This window comes from Chiloscyllium punctatum, chromosome 36 (genome assembly GCF_047496795.1).
Source record: "Chiloscyllium punctatum isolate Juve2018m chromosome 36, sChiPun1.3, whole genome shotgun sequence".
NCBI lineage: Eukaryota > Metazoa > Chordata > Chondrichthyes > Orectolobiformes > Hemiscylliidae > Chiloscyllium > Chiloscyllium punctatum.
In genome coordinates, this window is record NC_092774.1 from 60,057,755 (window position 1) to 60,078,418 (window position 20,664).

General features: G+C 46.1%; 2 non-coding genes across 2 annotated transcripts; both read right to left on the minus strand.

Annotated features, from left to right (window-relative positions):
• Positions 1-13,883: 13,883 nt before the first annotated feature.
• On the minus strand, positions 13,884-13,955 carry trnae-cuc (transfer RNA glutamic acid (anticodon CUC)). Its single transcript has one exon. It is a non-coding gene; the product is annotated as a tRNA-Glu (tRNA).
• Positions 13,956-16,472: 2,517 nt separating this feature from the next.
• trnan-guu (transfer RNA asparagine (anticodon GUU)) lies at positions 16,473-16,546 on the minus strand. The gene has a single exon. It is a non-coding gene; the product is annotated as a tRNA-Asn (tRNA).
• Between the last annotated feature and the right edge of the window lie 4,118 nt (positions 16,547-20,664).

The following is a 20,664-nucleotide window of genomic DNA, read 5'->3' on the forward strand; positions in this document are numbered from 1 at the left end:
CGCACATGGGGCACGTGAATGGCTTCTCTCACTTGTGGATACACTGGTGCGTCTCCAGATGGCTGATCCGACTGAAACCCTTCCTGCACACCGAGCAGGTGAATGGCCTCTCCCCGCTGTGAATACGTCTGTGGGTTTCCAACACTGATGGGGAAGGGAATCCTTTCCCTCAGTCCCCACATTTCCACAGTTTCCCCATTGGGGGAGCTTTCCTTGTGTTGGTCTGGGTTTGAAATTACAATCAGAACGGGGACATAGTGTATCCCCACCGTCAGGGATGAGACTTTGATTCCCCAAAGCTGAGTAAATGGTATGAAGCACTTTTCACTGTCAGCGCACTGAATCTCCCTCACTCTGTGTCTCAGTATTCTTCCTGCCACACCAGTGTCCAAAATCTCTCAAGCAAACAAAAGCAACCATGTCTTCTTAATTGGAATGGCTGCTGATATTCAAGTCCCAATGAATCAAGTGGCTCTGTCAGAAGTTGATGTATCATTTGTTTTCAGATTTCTTTCGGCACGTCTTCCTGCAAAAAAAAGTCACAAAATAAGTGATCATTGTCAGTACACTGAAACGAACATTACATAGGTGACAGTTCCTGTAGTTTGCCAGATGCCTGCTGATCACATAATACCTAGCACACAGCAACCTGAAATCCCTCATGCAGCCAGATAGGCTCAGGTGTGTTAAGAGGAAAACTTCATTCAAATCTAATCTAATCTTAAACTAAATACGTGTACATATATATATCAATGTGACAATCCTTTCAATGCGGCTCAGTTCCATGTGAAACTACACTTTTAATTGTGAACATGAGGAAAAAAGCAATCATTTTCCAGGGTGCAAACTGCATATGTGACAAACTGAGGGAATACACAAGGAAAATACCTAAAAGGGAGATAGAAAGTATTTGAGCACCTTTACAGAATCTGCTCCATCTCTGGATTCACTCCAGTTGCTCCAAGTAAACCTCCCTGGAGGGTCAAGCAACCCTGCATCGGGAAGCACTGGGATGGTCAACTACGACCAGTTTACATGGAGAACACATCTCCACATTAAACAGCCTCGAGGCAAACTTCCCTTCCTTCCACTTAAAGTTCAAGACCCCTCAAAGCGAAATTCCCCAGGTAAGTTTGGAAGAATTTCTTCCAGGTGTTCACTAATCATTTCGATGAGCACTTTGTTAAAGTTTGAATATTGCGAGTTTTGAAAATTAGTGATTCTGAGCGAAATCACAGTTCGAAAAACAGAATGTGGGAATTTAGACAGAGTTTGTTTTTGCACATCGACGATATGTCGGCACAACAGCAGATGACACGACAGCAGAGAAGATCTTTTGACGTCATTCTCAAACGTGCCTGACACACACCAGATGAAAAGCTAAATACTTCTCTGGAAATACAGCCGAGCAATGCAGGAGAATGACACAACGCGTGCTTATTGGGATCATAACTCAAACGAGAGACCATTCTCTCCTATTCATTCAACGTCATCTTTAGCAGCTTTCCCGTATAACGGCGCTCTGTTCTGCACCTTACCTTCTCATCTGCTCCCCAAAAAAGCTTCGACATAAATATTTCACAATGATATACTGGCCCAATGTGCACAGTTGAGGTGAAAACCTCTGAGGGGTCTCCTGTTCTCTGTATCCTATGTTGAGGAGGGCAATGCTTGTCACTGGCCACTCGGGTGTCAGAGAAAAGTTTCGAAACAGTGGAGGGAGCCCGGTTCCTGAGGACGGGACAAACAGCAGCAGGGAGACAGAATGAGAAGCAGCTGTTCTGGAAACTCTTCGTCACTTGCAATTCTTAGAGCAATGTCAAATGTATTTCACACTAAGCAAGTCTCAGCGAGCTCAAGAGGTGTGTGGTGGGGAAATAGCCGCTCTTTGGTTTGTTGGTCTAGGGGCATGATTCTCAGGGAGAGTCTTTAACTGTACAGACTTGTGCACAGTCCTAGATTCAACTCCCAAAACAGGCTGCGTCTCATAACTTGATTTGTGCAAAAATGGCCCATTAATTTTCTCAAAAAGAACCTTCGTGAAACGAGGTTTGGCTGCCAGGAATACGGATGGGGCAGAAAACAGGGAAGTGAAATGTTTGGAGATCGCGTTGAATAGGTTGACGTGAGTGGTGCGGTGTTTGAGGGATGTCAGCGATGAGGGTCGATTGGAAATTTGGGACAGCTCTCTTAGGAGTACAGAAGTTTGAATCTGACACGATTGAAGCTTTTCAAGTCATGCAAAGTCTAGACAGAGTAAGTAATGTAGTCAAAATGTTCCCACGCCTGAGAGGATCGACAACGATTCGGCAGAGTTTTAAAGTCATGAGGAAAAGAACCAAAAGTGACATGAGGAAGAATGCTTTCGTACAGGGAGTGGTTGGGGTCAGTAAACCCATAACTGACACTGACAAAGAGGCAGATTTATTAGACGCAAACGGGAATCCGGTGGTCATGTTGAAAGGAATAATGTGAAGAATTACAAGGAGAAGGCAAGAGAGACGAATACGAATAGAGACCCACGTTTACTTTCGGTGTCGACCCAGCAGAACGAAGGTGGGCCGCATGACGTCTAATCAGAGTGAAATCACAAGAGAATGAGGGGAGTTAGAAATAGTTTATATTGACACAGTCTCCATATGTCTGTGGAACACCATATAAGATGACAGCAGTGGAGATCTTTGACATCAGTCTCTAACGTGCATGCCACGCGCCTGACGAAAGGCTGAAAGGACCGGTGGCAACGGCTTAGGCGAGTAGGAGCAGAGTGGTGCAGTGGGAAGCGTGCTGGGCCCATAACCTAGAGGTCGATGGATCGGCGCTGTCCTCTCTTATCGTTCAGTGCCTCCTTGAGCGACTTTCATTGGTGGTGGCACTTTGTTCAGCATCTTGCCTTTCAAACGACTTCCGGAGTGTCTAAATATCTTTTACGGCGCTTTGTTCTTTTCCTTGCCATGTCGTTTGCTTCCCAAAACTTCGGGTATCTGAGCTCAATATCGATGCACAAGTCAAATTTACACAGTTGCGCTGGCAGCCTTGTGGAGATCTGAGATGTCTTGTCCTGTTCTCCGTCGCTGTGGCCTGATCTCGTGTGAAAACTCTTATCTCAGATGGCAATGAACCGGTGAAGTCGAAACACATGACTTGCTGTTTTAATCCATTTCCTGCAGTAAAGAAACGAACGTCCGTGTAATAAATGACTTTCTACAGGATTGCTGTGTGAGGACAAATTCTGAACACCAAGCAGGCTGCACAAAAATGCACTCATATCAATTTACCTGAGGGAAGAGTCTCCGGTGTCCATTTCTCTCTGTCCCGACAGCACAGCATCTTTCTGTCTCTCCGTTAACAAGACCTTTGGATCAAGTTCAAAGTTGCCCATTTCCTACACATGACTGTAACTGACTTAACCTGCCTCACGTAATAGTGTGAGAGAGCAGAAGAGTGAATGGGCTCTGCCTTCCACCAGCACAGCTTTTAAGTAGAAACGAAATGGTTCAATTATCCAACAGTGGAGAGAGCCCGGCTCCTGGGGACAGTACAAACAGCAGCGCCCAGGGAGCAGGGAGACAGATCGAGAAGGAGATGTTCTTGAAACTCTTCCCTGCTTGCAATTCTGGGAGCAATGTACAATGAATTTCGTACTGAGCAAGTCTCAGCTGCTCCAGGAGGTGACTGCACCCATGGCTGGTGGCTCGTTAGTCTGGGATGTGATTCTTGCTTTGGGTCTTCGAGCATATTCAGCCGTGTGAGAGTTCCCGGGTTCCAATCCCAGGCGAATAATCATTCCTTAAATTGATATGAGCAAAAATGCCCGATCAATTTTGTCAATTAAAGCCGCTTCGTTAATTTAGATCGGACTGCCTGAATTTGGGACGGCGCAGAGCTGCTATTGCAGTGAACACGGCGAAGGGAAACACGTGGTGAAAGTGAGAACAAGTATTGCAGATTTTTCGCCCGCGCAATGCGAGTCTGAATGAATCCTCCACCTGTATTATGCTCAATTCTGAGGGTGATACTTCAGGAAGCGGGGAAGTGAAGTGATTGCAGACGGCGCTGAACAGGTTAACGTGAATGGTACCGTCCTGAGGAATGTCAGCAATGAAGGGAGATTGGAAAGTTTGGGGCAGCTCTCTTTGGAGAACAGAGGGCTGAAAGCTGGTCTGATTGAAGTTTTCCACGTCATGAGGGTTTTAGACAGAGGAAATAATGCAGTGAAAATGCTCCCAGGCCTGAAAGGATCGAGAACGATTTGGCAGAGATTTAAAGTCATCAGGAAAATAAGTAAAAGTGACATTAGGAAGACCGTTTTCGCACAGGGAGTGGGGTCAGTAAGTCACTGTCTGACAGTGACAAAAAGGCAGATTCAATGGACACAAAAGGGAATTCGGTGGGCATGTTCAATGTAACAATGTGCAGATTTACAGGGAGAAGGCGACAGAATGAGACACTTATTTACATATTGTGTTGAACCAGCAGAGCTAAGGTGGGCTGCATGGCCTCAGTCTGCGCTGTCACACATTTCGTGATTCTGAGTGAAATCGGAGTTGGACCAACAGAATGTAGGAAATTTGACAACGGATATATTCTGCCCAACAGGATTATCCATCACAGCAACGAAGCTGTTTTGACATCATTCTCGAAGGTACATGACACAATGCAGATTCAAAACCGAGTATTCCTTTGAATTACTGAGTAATTTGTTTACAGTTATTCAGTTGAGGTGAGCGGAGTTGCGCATTGGGAGCCACTCCAGTTGATAGGTCGAAGCCGTTTTCTCCTGTGTGACAGTCCCACCAGCACTCCAATTTGCTGTGCTTCCAGTCAGTAGATGCAGATTACTATCCCATACTGATACACGGGCCACGATGACCCAGCTGTGGTGACAAGCTTGTGAAGGTCTGAGTGCTCTTCTCCTGTTTCCTGTCTGGCTGCTATGGTCCTCATCATCAAATCTCTCTTCTCCGAGATAGGAATAAACTGGTGAAGGTGAAACACATCAGTTGCGGTGTGTCCCATCTCGCATGAGGCCCTGCAGTAATTCCCCACGCTGTTTCACACAGCAGCATCCTCTCGGTGAATTACACTTGGCAAAAAAAATCGATTGAACCAAATCAGTGTCCGCCATTGGATTTTACTGACACCGTTTATAAAATTCAGGCTCACCGTTAATGTGGAGAGCGGCCGTCAGACTGTAGTTTCCGCTCCTTCTGTTGAATAAAGATAATTTTAACTGTGTCTGGTGAGAGGAAAGGATTTGCTGTTGGTGGGAAACATTTCTATCTGAACTCGCTGTCACTCTCCTGATAGATTGAAACATAAAGACGGGAGTCTCTGGATTATGTTGTAAAAATATCGGTAATATGCTATTCACACCGCGCTGTCACCAACTGAATGAAGCGGCGGCCCAGAGGGAGACGGCTGTGTTTAAACCCCGTGATGAACTGGGGGAGAGGAGCATTTAGCCCAACAACGACGTCAGTGAATCTGACGTGATTCAAACACGCCACCTTCCAAGCTGGAGTCAGACACGCTACCTTTCCGCTACACGGTCACGGATGGCTCCTTCCCTCTATTCATACTTCAGGGAAGTGATCGCACTGCAATGATTTTACATTATGAGTAACAACGGAGATCAATAGTTCATGTCTGTTCTGTCTCTCCCCCCTCTCCTTCTGTCTCGCGAAACAATTGCCAACTCTACCTCAATAAAAAGGTGAAAGAACTGTGGATGGTGTATATCAGAAACAAAAAAACAGGAGTTGCCGGTGACCCTTCCACAGAACTGATGGTGATTGGGAAAATGTCGGTTTATATTCAGGAGATATTGTTGGAGGAAAGCAGATGCAGTAAATGACAGATCAGGACAGAGCCCAAAGCGAGGGAAGAACTGTTGGACAGGAAAGGGAGTTGATAACGATCCGTGTGGGAGGGTGAATGGAGACTGTTCGTGGCTCAGAATACATCGTGTGCAATGACAGACTGCGTGATAACAAGTCTTGGTGTGTGTGGTCGGGACGAGGATACTATGGATTTCAGGCCCTAGAATTATTGAATTCGATATTGGGACCGGACAGATGTATGGTCCCGAAGTGAAATATTCGGTGTTCTTCGTTCTGCTGGTGCTGAGCTTCACTGGAACACTACAGCAAACCTGAGACAGAGATGTTGACCAGGGAACAGGATGGGGTGTGGAATTGGCAGGCAACTGGAAGCTCAGGGTCTTTTTGCGGGCAGAACGTAGATGTTCTGTGCAGCAGTTACCCAGTTTATGTTTCGTTTTCACCAATGCAGAAGAGGCCACATTGTGAGCAGCAAATGCAGTAGACTGGGTTGTGGGAAGAGCAGGTAAAGTACCGCTTCACCTGGAAGGTAAGTTTGGCCCTTGGATAGTGAGGAGGGAGCAGGTAAATGGGCTAGTGTCTCACATTCGGCAGTTGCAAGGTAAAGTGCCGTTGGACTATTGGGGTGGGAATGGGGTTAGGGTTGATGGGAATGAAGGAAGAGTTGACCCAAGCGAAAACGTCTGCCCATTTACTTATCCGCCAAATAGAGAAACTTTTAAAGTGTGCACAAGGAAATTTTCTAATTCACAATGAGGATGTACATACTGGCGAGGGTGCAAAACCTAAGGGCCAGCAACCATAATTCTATTAACATTACAATCGTGATTCAAAATAATATATCAGATCTAAAAGTTGAAGTTGTAAATTGGAGGAAGACTCAGGTATTAGGCAAGGTCTTTCAAAAGCTGATTGGGGGCAGTTGTTTGCAGGTTAAAGGACTGCTGGAAAATGGGAAGCCTTCAAATATGAGATATCAAGAATCCACACACAGAATATTTCTGTTAGGGTGAAAGGAAAGGCTGGTAGGTGTAGGGCATGCTGGATGACCAGAGAAATTGAGATTTTGGTAAAGATAACGAAGGATTCATACGTCAGGTATCGACAGAGAGATCGAATGAATCCTGAGAGAATAAAGACAGTACAGCATACTTAAGAGAGAAATCATGAGGGATAAAAGGGGACATGAGATAGCTTTGGCAAATAGTGTTAAGGATAACCCAAAGGGTTTTTTATAAATACGTTCAGGCCAAAAGTATAACAAGGGAGAGAATAGCGCCCCTCAAAGATCACCAAGGCAGCCTTTGTGTGGAGCTGCAGTCGATCGGATTGGGCGGGGAGGGGGGTGGGGGGATACTCAACGGATTTTGTGCATCAGTGTTTACTGTGGAGAAAGGCATGGAAGATATAGAATGTGAGAAAGTAGATGGTGACATGTTGAAAAAATTCCCATATTACAGATGAGAAATTGCTGGATATCTTGAAATGCATAGAAGTGGATAAATCCCAAGGACCTGATCAGGAGTACCCTAGAACTCTGTGGGAAACTGGGGAAGTGATTGCTGGGCCTCTCACTGAGATATTTGTGTCATCAATAGTCACAGGTGAGGTTCCGGAAGGCTAGAGGGTGACTAACGTGGTGCCACTATTTAAGAAATGTGGTAAGGAAAAGCCTGGGAACTATAGACCAGTGAGACAGATATCCGTGACGGGCAAGTTTTTGGAGAGAATCCTGAGAGATAGGATTTACATGTATTTGGAAAGGCAAGAATTGATTAAGGATAGTCAACATGGCTTTATGCTTGGGAAATCATGTCTCACGAACATGATTGAGTTTTTTGAAGAAGTACAAAGTGGATTGATGAGGGCAGAGCGATGGACGTGATTTATATGGACTTCAGGAAGGCATTCATCAAGGTTCCTCATGGGAGACTGGTGAGCAAGGTTTAATCTCATGGCATGCAGTGACAACTCGCCATTTGGATACAGAACTGGCTAGAAGGCAGAAGACAGAGGGTGGTGATGGAGGGTTGCTTTTCAGACTGAAGGCCTGTGACCAATGGTGTACCACAAGGATCGATGCTGGGTTCGCTAGTTTTTGTCATTTATATAAATGATTTGTATGTAAACGGAGGAGTATAGTTAGTCAGTTTGTAGATGACACCAAAATTGGAGGTGTTGTGGACAGCAAAGAAGGTTACCTCAGATTACAATGGGACCTTGATCAGATGGGCCAATGGGCTGAGAAGTGGCAGATGGAGGTTAATATAGATAAATATGAGGTGCTGCATTTTGGAAAAACAAATCAGAGCAGGACTTTTACACTTAATGGGAAGTTCCTTGGAAGTGTTGCTGAACAAAGAGACCTTGGAATTCAGGTTGATCGTTCCTTAAAAGTAAAGACGCAGGCAGATTGGGTAGTAAAGAAGGTGTTTGGTATGCTTTCCTTTGTTGGTCAGAGCATCGAGGATAGATGTTGGGACCTCATGTTGCCACTGTACAGAACATTGGTCAGGCCACGTTTGGAATATTGCATGTAGTTTTGATCTGCTTTCTATCGGAAAGATGTTGTGAAACTAGAAAAGGTGCAGAAAAGATTTACAAGGGTGTTGCCAGGGTTGGATGGTTGAGCTATCGGGCGAGGCTGAATCCACTGTTTTCTCTGGAGCGTCGGAGGCTAAGGGGTGACCTTATAGAGGTTTATAAAATCATGAGGGATATGGATAGGGCAAATAGACAAGTTCTTTTCCCTGTGATGGGGGAGTCCAGAACTAGAGGGCATAGTTTTAGGAAGGGGAGGGGAAATATATAGAATGCACTTAAGAGGCAACCTTTTCACGCAGAGGGTGATGCATGTACGGCATGAGCTGCTGGAGTAAGGGGTGGAGGCTGTATATTTACAGCATTAAAAATGCATCTGGATGTGTATAAAAATAGGAAATATTTATGGGGATTTGGGCCAAGTGTTGGCAAATCGGACTTGATTAGGTTAGGATATCTGGGCTGCATGGACGAGTTGGACCGAAGGGTCTGTTTCCATGCTGTACATCTGTGTCACTCTGTGAGACTCCATGGGATTATTCAGGAGAAAGTGAGGACTTCAGATGCTGGAAATCAGAGCTGAAAATGTGTTTCTGGAAAAGCGCAGCAGGTCAGGCACCATCCAAGGAGCAGAAGAATCGACGTTTCGGGCATGAGCCCTTCTTCAGGAAGTTTTAGCTATAAACTATAAACATTCCCTTAGTTAAACATTGTGAAGTGTGAAGCCATTGTTTTAGTCCCGAAGTTCGACCTGAGCTCCCCACTCCCCCATCCCAGTAACTCTGTTGACAGCCTTCGTGTCACATTTAAAACTAGGATCAATAGATTCGTGATCAGTTGGGGGATGAACAGTTATAGGAAAAGGGCAGGAAAGTGCAAGTGGAGAATGTCAGATCAGCCACAATCCTATTGAATGGAGAAGCAGGCTCAAGGGGTTGAATGGCATTTTCCTGTTCCTATTTCTTATGGTTCCCGAGCCCTTACCTCTGAAACAGGGTCCTGGCTTCAGTGTGTGCCATTACTGAGAGTGCTGATGTTCCCTTGTGTAATATCAACAGCTTAGCAGCTGCTGAAACCTCTTGCTCCTTTGTTACCTCTAAACACAATATGCCAATGTGTCCAGGGGAGGTGATGGCCGACTTTATTGTCACCAGACTATTCACCCAGGTAATGTCCTGCGGACCTAGGTTCAAAACCTACCACGGCAGATGGTGGAATCTGAATTCAATATAAAACTGGAATTAAGAGTCTAATGATGAAACTGTTGTGGTTTGTTGTAAAAACTTATCTGGTTTCCTGCTCTCCGAACCTGATCTGATCTGATCTACATGTGATTTCAGATCCACTGTCAGCTGGTTGAATCTTCACTGCCCTTTCAGTCAATTCTTAAAGCTCACCTTTTTTAACTATGATGTTGCCAGAATGATTTATAGACGGCATAGGCTGGGACTTTCTTTCACTGGAGTGGAGGAGGTTGAGGGTGGACGTTATGGAGGTTTATGAAGTCATGAGGGACAAAGATAAGGTGAATAACCAGCGTCTTTTCCTGAAGGGTAGGGAGTTCAAAGTCTGGGAGTATATTTTTAAGATGAGAGGGAGAAGATTTAAAAAGGACGGAGGGGGGCAACGTTTTTTACATTGAAGGTGGTTCGTGTGTGGAATGAACTGTCAGAGAACGTGGTGGATGCAGGTCATGTTACAATGTTTAAAATTATTTGGATAAGTACATATGAGCCACACACAGGCAGATGGGTCTAATCTTCCCCCAGATATTCAAAGGGACAGCCAGTCAGAGGGGGGCAGGGCCACGCCTATCGTTGTTGTGTGGCATGTGTGACAGCTGCAACAAGACGTCCAAACTCATGTGCTCAATGCTCTGACCAATGAAAGCAAGCATGCCAAAAGCCCTCTTCACCACACTGTCTACCCACGACTCCATTTTCTAGGTGCTAATAACCCGCAACCCTAGATCTCTCTCAGTTTTGGTCCCCTTGGTGTTCTGACTTCTGACTTCTTCAACTCTGGGTTTGTGTTGAACTTGATGGGATACTTTGTCCAACTCAGCATGTTTAAACAGGGATTCATTTGAAACTTTTCAGGAGGTGAGCTCAACAAGATTGAACTATTCAAAGTTACTTGGACTCTATTTTAAAGTTACATTATTACCAGTCGTCAGAGACACATACAGCATGGAAACAGACCCTTCGGTCCAACTTGTCCATGCTGACCTGATATCCTAAATTAATCTAGTCCAATTTGACAGCACCTGACCCATATACTCTGGCAGCTCATTTCATATATATACCACTCGCTGCATGAAGAAGTTGCCCATTTAATATATTTGTCTCTTACCCTAAACCTCTGCCCTCTAGTTCTGGACTCCCCCATCCCAGGGAAAAGACCTTGTCTATTACCCTGTCCATGCCCCTCATGATTTTGTAACCTCTATTAGGTCACTTCTCTGCCTCTGATGATCCAGTGAAAACAGTCCCAGCCTATTTAGCCTCTCCCTGTAGCTCAAATCCTCCAAACCCCTGCAACATTCCCGTAAATCGTTTCTCACAGAGAAGTCAACGTTTCAGTCCTGAACAAGGGTTAATACCCAAAACCCTGACTACTCCATATCCTGGTGCTGCCTGGTTTGCTGTATTCTCCCAACCTCCTCCTTGCCTACTTCGGCGTGCAGTATGTAGTGGCTCAGTGGTTACCACTGCAGCCTCATAGTGCCAGGGACCCAGGTTTGATTCCAGCCTTGGGTGACTGTCTGTGAGGAATTTGCGCATTCTCCCAGTGTCTGCGTGGGTTTTCTCTGGGTGATTCTGTTTTCTTTAATAAACCAAAGATGTGCAGGTCTTGTGGATTTGCCATGCTTACTTGCCCGTAGAGGTAGGTACATTCGTCAGAGGGAAATGTGTTTGGATGGGTTACTCTTCCGAGGGTCGATGTGGACTTGTTGGGACAAATGGCCTGTTTCACACTGAAGCTAATCTCATCTGCGCTACATTTGTCACTAACGAATTACAGAGTAGACTCGCCAGGCCGAATGGCCTAACTTCTGCTCCGATGGTCTTACGGTCTTAGGTTTCTCTGGATCATTTCATTTGGCAATGTGCAGTCCCGGGCTCAATGAGCAGCAGTGTCCACTGAAAGCAAAGCTCATAGGATGGTTGAACTTCTACAATGTGGAAACAGGTCCTTCAGCCCAACACATCTGCACAGATTCTCCGAAGAGTAACCCACTCAGATCCATTTTCCTACCCTCCATAAATTGCACACAGACCCCCAAGGGTGGAATTATTGCTGGGTTCTTGGTGCCATGAGGCAGCAGTGCAATCCATGAGCCACCATGGGGTTGTGGTTGTGGGGTGTAGGGCAGGCAATTGAAGTCCAGCAGAAAACTAAAACAGCCCACCTCCTCTCCCACTGCACCCACTGTCAGGACTGGCAGGATGTTCAGTCCTGGGGGGTGACCCAAGCCAGCGTCGCGGGTGTGTTCTGATTGCTGGGAGCTTTGGTGCCCCTGCTGGTGCTTCCGCAAGTTGCAGGAAAATATGAACCTCTTCGCACACTCGGGAGAGCTGAAGGGCCTCACCCCAGTGTGGACACACTGGTGCTTCAGCAGAGCGTAGGAATTCAGGGCGCACTCAGGGCAGCAGAACGGCCTCCCCCCTCCGCCACCACCTCCCGCCTCCACCACCCCGGGTGGATCAGCTGGTGCTTCAGCAGTGTGGAGGAGTGGGTAAAACCCTTCCCACACTCGGGGCAGGAGAACGGCTTCTCCCCGGTGTGGATGGACTAGTGTCTCAGCAGGGTTGTGGAACTGCTGAAGGCCTTCCTGCACTTAGGGCAACTGAACGACATCTCCCCGATGTGGACCCACGAGTGGGCCAGCAGGTCGGAAGAAAGATCAAAGCCCTCCCTGCACTCGGGGCAGAAGAACTGCCTCTCCTCATTGTGGACCCACTGGTATCACAGCAGGTGGGAAGAACTGCTGAAGGCCATCTCGCACTTGGGGCAGGAGAACAGCCTTCCCCGGTGTGGACCAACTGGTGCGTCAGCAGGGCAGAGGAATCACTGAAGGCCTTCCCACACTCAGGGCAGCAGAAGGGCCTCTTCCCCTCTGTGGACCCATTGGTGCTTCAGAACCCTTTCAAATTTCACAATATCCTTCTGATAGGAGGGAGACCAGAATTACATACAATATCCCAAAAGTGGTCTAACCAATGTCCTGTACAGCCACAACATAACTTTCCAACTCCAACACTCAGTTAGAGGATTACGAAAGCTTTCAAAACCCACAAAAAACAAACAGGAAAGAATGGATGGAAAAACCGAATTTTTGAGAGTCAGCTTGGAAGCATCAATGAGAAATCGGCAGACCTGGTTTATTGGGTACCTGTTCTCCTTAAATATACTATATACGTATTTCTCTTGTGCTCTTCGTAATTTCTCTGTGCTGCAGTGTGTAGCGGCTCGTTGAAATAATGTCCTGTTGAATCTTCGTTTGTGGGTGTTGGGATGATTGCTTCTGTGGTTTAGTATTTGGTTTGTGTGTGTTGTTTTTCTGTCGACGCTTGTTTGAAGTTCCCCATTGACTGTTCGCTCTAATGTGACATCTAGAAATGGCACTGTGTTGATGTTCTCCTCCCCTTCAAACCAGGAGCCCCCCTCAGGCCCAAAGTCTCACCACTTGGTACACCAATATACAGACTCGTCAAAGGCCTCCACTGAAGACTAAAACATCAAGTCGAAGATTCACACCACTCCATTTCCTCCATCCAAGAATTCCTGAAAACCAAAGACACTAAGATTGAAGAGGATGTAATAATGATGTCCTTTGACATAACAGCCCTGTTCAATCTATTAACATCAACGTGGCCAAAGAAAACTGAAGACACTACTCGAACAACCAAAGACACAAACACAGCACCAACTTCATCAGCAAACATAGCACTGTCAACCTCGTGGAACTGTGCCTTACCACCCACTTCATATTCAATAACAAGCCCTACAAACAAATCAACGAAATACGCACGAAACCACCAGTATCAGGATTCCTAGCAGAAGCAATAATGCAGAGACTCGAACAAACAGCCCTTTCGACAATCCAACCCAAACTTTGAGTCCGCTACAGCGATGACACTTTTGTCATCAGAAAATAAAACAAATTAAAGGAAACCTACAACACCATCAACAATCTCCTTACTGGCATAAAATTCACAAAAGAGGCGAACAACAACAAAGTGCCATTTCTAGATGTCACAGTAGAGCGAACAGTCAATGGTAAATTCAAAACAGCGTCTACACGAAAACAACGCACGCGAACCAAGAACTTAACTACAGAAGTAATCATCCCTACACATAAAAACAAAACTGAAGCAGGTCAGTATTTCAACGAGCCACTACACACTGCAGCACCCAGGAATTCCGAAGATCAATAAATCACTGTGCGCCTCATTTAAGAAGACCGGGCAACCTTCCAACGCCCTTGAAAATTGCTTCCCTGACCGGGAATCGAACCCGGGCCGCGGCGGTGAGAGCGCCGAATCCTAACCACTAGACCACCAGGGAGATTCGCGTAGTCGCTGATAGCTCCACTGAAAATTTCTTTCCTGCCCCGAAATCGAATCCGGGCCACGGTTGTTCGAAGGCTTTCACCTGTGTATCCATCAATGTCATTTCTTGTATCCATTGCTCCTGATGCGGTCTCATCTACATTGGGGAGACTAGAGACTCCTCGCAGAGTCAAGTCACAGCGCTTGAAGGAACACCTTCAGGACACCCGCACCAATCAACCCCATCGCCCTCTGGAACAACATTTCAAACCCCGTCCCAGTCTGCCGAGGACATGCAGGTCCTGGGCCTCCTCCATCGCCGCTCCCTCCCCACCCGATGCCTGGAGGATGAACGTCTTACCTTCCGCCTCAGATAAATTCAACCACAGGCCATCAATGCGGACTTCGCCAGTTTCCTCATTTCCCCTCCCCCCACCTTACCTCAGTTCCAACCTTCCACCTCAGCGCTGTCCTCATGACCTGTCCGACCCGCCAATCTCTCTTCCCAACGACCCGCTCCACCCTCCTCTCTGACCTGTCACTTCCATCCCCTCCGCCATTCACCTACTGTACTATTTGATACTTCGTCCCAGCACCCTCCAATTTATCTTTCTACCCTGGAGGCGTCATGCCTTTATTCCTGATGAAGGGCTTTTGCCCGAAACGTCGATTTTCCTGCTCCTCGGAAGCTATCTGACCTGCTGTGCTTTTCCAGCACCACTCTGATCTAAACTCTGGTTTACAGCATCTGCAGTCCTCACTTTTGCCTACCCAATAAACTCAGTGTGCCAATTACACATCAACAAACTTACACAAGCAGACACAACGTCTGCAGAAGCCCTAGCCACATTACTTTACATTAAAGACATCTGGGAAATGATGTCCAGACAACTCAACCCTCTCAGCATCATGGTAGCCCACAAACCTACCAACAGACTGAAACAGCGGCTAATGAACCTGAAATACCCGATACAAACAACCAGCAAACGAATGTTATTTACAAAATACCATACAAGGAAATATATACATGAACTCTGCCACACAGTTCTCTGTGGCAAGAAACGCTGGGATGAGAGAAGGAAGATTTTTTCAGCCAAAACGAATCGGCACTGACTGGACAGCCATTTAAAATCAACGCTGTCTGCCCAGGATGGAAGATCCGAAGGGATGTACCGTTTTCTTATTTCCTGAAGATTTACAAAGCTGAGACTGGGTTTTGGTGTTTGTTCGCTTTCCACTCCCGGGAGCCGCAGTGGTTGGGGCGGTGTGTTGGGGAAAGTGCAATGTGCCGGTGAGCAGCGTGAGGGGCTATTTCAGCTTCCCCTCCTCTGACGGCGCTGTGACTTGACTCTGATGTTATCAGGGACACTGACTGACGCGAGACAGTGAAAGGAGTCTTGATCCTGCAGATCGGGAATTCAAACCGTATGCCGGCTTCAGGACAATGAGAAAGATTAATTGGTGTGTGTGAAGAAGCTGTGAGCTGCATTTCAAACAGGTAGGTGGAGTCAGATGCGTCATCCATTGCGCCCCGGGCCTGTGCGTTCCTGACGCCGCCATGCTGCAGAGTTCTGACGTTAACACGGACATGCGCAGCAATGGGAACATTCACAATGTGAACAACCAAAGATAATCACCGTCACTGATTCCCTTCCACAGGCCCAACTTTGTGAAGCAGTATCTTTCACTGGCAAATAAAACACATTAATTCTCAGGTAACTGCTTCATTTCGATCACGGCTTCACGCCCCTCACTGTTCTAGTCTCATTTCCAAACTCTTGGCTCATCGCCTCAATAGCAGCTCTGTGGGTATCTGCTTGTTCCACCCAGACGGGCAGTGGGCTACAGGTTCCCGACCAGTCCCAATGTGATTGAAATGCTTCAACCGCTCCACTGATTTGCATTTTTTAAAAACCGTGGAGCAATCTCCCTTTCTTTTTGACGACAGTTCTCAACTGGAATCGGCAGGGTTCACACCTGCGTGGGGGAACCGCAATGGATTTCATGTCCATCGCATTCACCATTCGGCCCATCAATACAGAATCACACTGACAGCTTCATTTCCCAGGTCTCTCTGCTTGTGGAGCTGAGAAAGAGTGATTCATTGCAGAGTTTGTTTGAATCCAATCACTTCACAGGTTTCAAAAGGGTTAAATATCTGCAAATGGCGAGTCTGGATGTTTCATCCCAAAAGATGAAATGGACGTTCAGTTAAAAACAAGAACAGAAATTGCAGGAGCAACTCAGCAGGTCAGGCAGCATCCGTGAAAAGAGAATCAGAGACAACATTTCAGAATTCTTTTTTCCCTCATCCAGGTACAGCCAAACCTGCTGAGTTTTTCCAGCAGTTTCGCTTTCTGTCTCGCATTCTCAGCACCCGCAGTCCTTCACGTTAGAAATTCAATCAATTCAGAAACCTCTTTGTGCTTCCTCAGTGGAAAAGATTTCCGTTTGGGAAACATTTTCCTGACACCATTAAAAACGTGCACTTTCGCAGCCAAGAAAGCGGTAGGAGCGAGAATAAGAAACACTCCGTCCCTGGGTGGTTTCGAACCACCAACCTTTCGGTTAACAGCCGAACGCGCTGACCAATTGCGCCACAGAGACAGGTCCGAGTTCCAGCCGCACAGTGTCTTTGAGGAAGCTACTATTCAATTCATAATTCAACCCGCCCCGCCCAAAATTACCATTGTCTTCTATCAGTGTTACTTTTCCATAATAAAGCCTTGGACATTCAGTATGGAGACATGGGAACAGCCTGATCCCACCATCTGCAGGCACATCCATGTCACGAGGAACGAGCTTTCCTACACCGGGACCGTCGCCCTCCGAGCCTTTCAGTGTTTTGCCTCTTCCCGAATTTTCTCATTGGCCCCGAGCCGAGAAGGGGTTTGAATTCCTGATGTGAGAGAATTCTTTCAATGCCTCGGGTCAGTTCATGTCCCGAGAATATCAGAGTCAATCATCCTCTTAAACAAAGGGACGGTGTCTGGACTATCTCTGCTCAGTCCGTCAGTTCATCCTTCATTCTCCTCTAATTACACTTCCCAAAGTGTTTCTAAAGATTCACAAAGCTGGAGACTGGGATTTGTGTTTTACTTCCTGAACATTTTTCCACCTGCTAACTGACAATATTTTGCCAAAACCTCTTTCCTATTGTAACACTTGCATCATGTCCAGGGATGAGCAATTTTCATTTTGTGGAGACATTCCCAAGTTTGGGAATGCTCTCTTTGGAGCAAAGAATGTTAACTGGAGATTTCCAGGGGTTTTTGTCAATGATGGGAGAAGACGTGGTGTTTTCGCTGCTCGTTGGATGCTGCCTGAACTGCTGTGCTCTTCCAGCACCACTAATCCAGTATTTGGTTTTCAGCATCTGCAGTCATTGTTTTTACCTTGTTGATTTTAACCCTACTGCGAATCCTCTTGCAAGGATGCCTGCCTTGAAGAAGTTTTCCTCCTCTCTCTACAACAATCTCAGGGAGTCCCTCTCCCACTGCAACTCCCAGGTCATTTCCTCTGCTCTGAAGCTCTTCAACCATGTTGTGAAACAAACTCGGTACCACAGCCACATTTGCCCAGTTTCAAACTTCCAGCTCAGTTACTGTCTCCTTGACTTGTCCGACCTGCCTATCTTCTTTTCCACCTATCCATTCCACCCTCTCCTCCTTGACCTATCACCTTCATCTCCTCCCCCTCTCACCCATTGTACTCTATGCTACTCTCTCCCCACCCCCACCCTCCTCTAGCTTATCTCTCCATGCTTCAGGCTCGCTGCCTTTATTCCTGATGAAGGGCTTTTGCCCGAAACGTCGATTTCGCTGCTCGTTGGATGCTGCCTGAACTGCTGTGCTCTTCCAGCACCACTAATCCAGTATTTGGTTTTCAGCATCTGCAGTCATTGTTTTTACCTTAATGATCAGAAGAACCTATTGCCACTGACTAGGGTCAGTTACCAGAGGACAGGGATTGCAGTTCTTTAATGGAAAGCAGCATTTGTGTAGAACAAACACAGCGAATACTGCAGAAAGCCAACCGGTCGAGTAGCATCAGTGGAAAGGTAAACAGAGCCGACGTTTTGAGTGTGCTACGGTTTTTGTTCAGAACTCAGTGTTTTGCCTCTTCCCGAAGTTGGTCCAGGTCTGTGTCTCAATTGGCAAACACATGGCAAGTGCAGTGCTGCAATGTGAAGTTATAGCCTTTGCTGTTTAAACGAAAAGCAGTGCATTGTTGAAATGGTGACATATTGGAATGTGGAGAAAGTGAGGACTGGAGGTGAAAGTCGAAAAATGTGGCACTGGAAAAGCACAACAGGTCAGGTAGAATCTGAGGAGAAGGACAGGGAACGTTTCGGGAACAAGCCCTTCATCAGGAATGATGTATGGATGTACTAAGGGGTCTCAGAGTCCCTCCACACCAGTCAATGCCAGTTGTCGGGCAGATGCAGCAGGCAATGAGCGAGGCAAGTGGTATATTACGAAGAGGAATTGAGTTCAGAAGTGGGGTCATTGAACATATTCAAGGCTAAGTTCATCTGAGTTTTGAACAACAAAGAAGTGGATGCTTATCGGGGGAGGTAAGAAAATGGTTTTAAGACCAGTACAGGTCATTCACAGAGTCTGACAGCACTGAACAGACCCTTCATCCAACTAGTCCGTGCTGAGTATGTTCTCAAACTAAACTCGGCCCACCTACCAGTGTTTGGCCCATAAACCTTCGAAACTTTCGTATTCATGTACTTATCCAAATGTCTTTTAAACGTTGTAACTGTACATGTATAAAATAATGAGGGGCATGGATAGGATTAATAGACAAAGTCTTTTCCTGGGGTGGGTGAGTCCAGAACGAGAGGGCATGGGTTTCGTGTTAGAGGGGAAAGATACAAAAGAGACCTAAGAGGCAACTCTTTCACGCAGAGGATGGTACGTTTATTGAATGATCTGACAGAGGAAGTGGTGAAGGCTAGTACGATTGCAACATTTAAAATGCATTTGGGTAGGTGTATGAATAGGAATAGTTTGGAGGGATATGGGGCCGTGTGCTGTCAGGTGGGCCTAGATTGGGTTGGGATAGTTGGTCGGCATGGACAAGTTGGACCAAACAGTCTGTTTCTGTGCTGTACATCTCTATCTCAATGTTCAACATACTCAGTGACCTGGCCTCCACAGTTTTCTGTGACAATGAATTCCATAGATTCACCACTCTCTGGCGAAAGAAATTGCTCCTAATCTCCATTCTCCCTTTATGCTTAGGCTATGCCCATGGGTATTAGTCTGTCCTCCCAATGAAATATCTTCCCAATGTCCACTCTGTCCAGGCCGTTCAATGCTCTGTACGTTTCAGTTAGATCCCCCTTGAATGTGGGCCTGTTAATCAGCATGAACCAAACCCTTCAGGATGAGGACATCCGTGATTAGATTCAACAAAGTGAGAATGGAGGGTGAGAGTGTGGGATGGAGATTTTCAGCTTTTAGGGAAGAAGGTAGGAAAGAAAGTTTAATATAAATTATAATTGATCAGATGAGCCGATGGGCCAAGGAGTAGTGGATGGAGTTTAATTTAGACAAATATGAGCTGTTGCATTTTGATGAGGCAACTCAGGGCAGGACCAATATAGTTAATGGTAAATTAATGGAATTCTGTGCTCAAGGAAGCAGTAGAGGCAGCTTCATTAAGACACTGTTGGATGGGTTTTTTGCGTGGTCGGGGAATTAAGGAAAGTTGGGATAATGCAATTAGGAGGACCTGAGACGATTGATCGATCCGCCATGATTTTAATGAATGGCGGAGCAGGGTCGATGGGCCAAATGGCCTACTCCCTCTATTCCTTTGAAACGATAACCCTGCGTTTCCCATGGCCAACCCACCTAACCTGCACATCCCTGGACACTGGGCAATTTACCACAGCCTATCCAAATCAAGGCCAGTGAGCAATGTAGTGATGTGGAAACCAAACACCAGAGAATGATAGAAAGGGACAAGGAGAATAAATGTACTAGCAATCAAAACTGGATTCTAACCATCACAAAAAATAAGACTAAAAGCTCAGTATGTGAATGTGTGCTGCATTGCAACAAAAGCGAATTAATTGACTGCACACGTTGAAGAGAATAATTATGATCTGAGACTCCTTACAGAGATATGGCTTCAGAATGACAAGGATTGGATCCGGAATATCGAGGGGATACGTGGCATTCAAGTCGAGTGAGAGGCTCAGTAAAGGTAGAGGGTGGGCACTGCTAATCAAAGCACTGATAGCATGGTAGTCTGGTGTCAGCTTGGATTTCAGGTCCTGATTTCTCTGTCCTCTAATCTCCCTGTTCCCACAGAGTTAAATGTTGTCTGTTCTCAGCTCTGCTCGATTTCTGTTGAAGCTTTGACCCCCTTTTACACCTTCTGGAGCAATAAAATATTCTGAGCCTCCTGGGAATGACACCTTATCTATACCCCTTCTGATTTTAAAAATTTCTGAAAGGTTAACTGTCAACTTCCTCGGCTCCATTGGAAAAATGTCCCAGCTTCTTCTTTACTCAAACCCTCTATTCCCTGCAACACGCTGGTAATGTCGGGAATAGGGAATTGTATCAAATCACATAAATGTACTGTCTGAAACAATCTAGCTGTGTTCTGGCCTGAGATATTGTGAGTCCCTGGTGTAAGTAATTACGAATGCAATAATTTTGGTCACAGAATTGAACAATCATTTTGCAACAAAGGGATCTACT